The following is a 944-nucleotide window of genomic DNA, read 5'->3' on the forward strand; positions in this document are numbered from 1 at the left end:
TCACCAAAGTCAGATTTTGAGGAATATGTTGGCAACCATGTGTCACTTCTATTTATGGGGTGGGGGGAGGGCACATCCGATGCCGGCAAGGCTTTGGCTCCACTCTCAAAATTATCTTTTTACGCAGGGACAGAATTGCCCGTGAATTCTGACAATCGACCCAATTTATTACTGCAAATAAACACAAAACGTCATTCCCCGTCCGGATATTACTTGCCCCTACGAACAATCAAGTCTAAGGGGGTGTTCATAATGAGCAGGATTCTGGCCCAGGAGTTGATGATATACACAGGTTTTCACACCTGTTTTTGTTTATAACAGGGGCTTATATAAAGTGAGTAATTATCGGATTAGCAGGATTATCAGGTGTAGCTAATATATTCCCTCTTTCTCTCTATCCACTTTCTTTCCACTCCAACCAGATAAGGAAAGGTTTAGCGAGGCAGAAATTAGCACTTGTCAACCAGAGCAGGCGGCAATGTTATATCGTCTGCGTGCTGAATAACAAAATCGATGACAGGTTCGGCTACTCGCAGGTTTCTTCTCGAGTATTTTCAGTATTTCATGAACTAGTATCGAGTATTTACGATGTGTTAGCAAGTTTATTGAGGAAATTTTCAATCGCAAAAGTGTAGGATTTATTATCGTCTGCTTGGTGCAACAGGCCTATTTGCCCGGTGGCTCAGTCGAGTGCTGGGAAAGTCGTCGGGATGGTGGCCGAATGGATTTCTTGTTTAGATAAGCGGTAAGTGAAATTTCAATCAAAATGTTAAATTACGATAGGATGTGTCGTCTGCTGGAATATTAGAGCTGCCCTCTTGCCTTCTGTCCCCTTACCCCTCCCAAATCCTGAGTGGCTGAGTCAAGCCGTCAGGATGGTAGCCGAATGGATTTCTTGTTTTGATATGATTGATATAGGATTATCGTCTGCCTGAACATACGAG

This window comes from Lottia gigantea, assembly GCF_000327385.1.
Source record: "Lottia gigantea unplaced genomic scaffold LOTGIsca_2361, whole genome shotgun sequence".
In the NCBI taxonomy this organism is placed as follows: domain Eukaryota; kingdom Metazoa; phylum Mollusca; class Gastropoda; family Lottiidae; genus Lottia; species Lottia gigantea.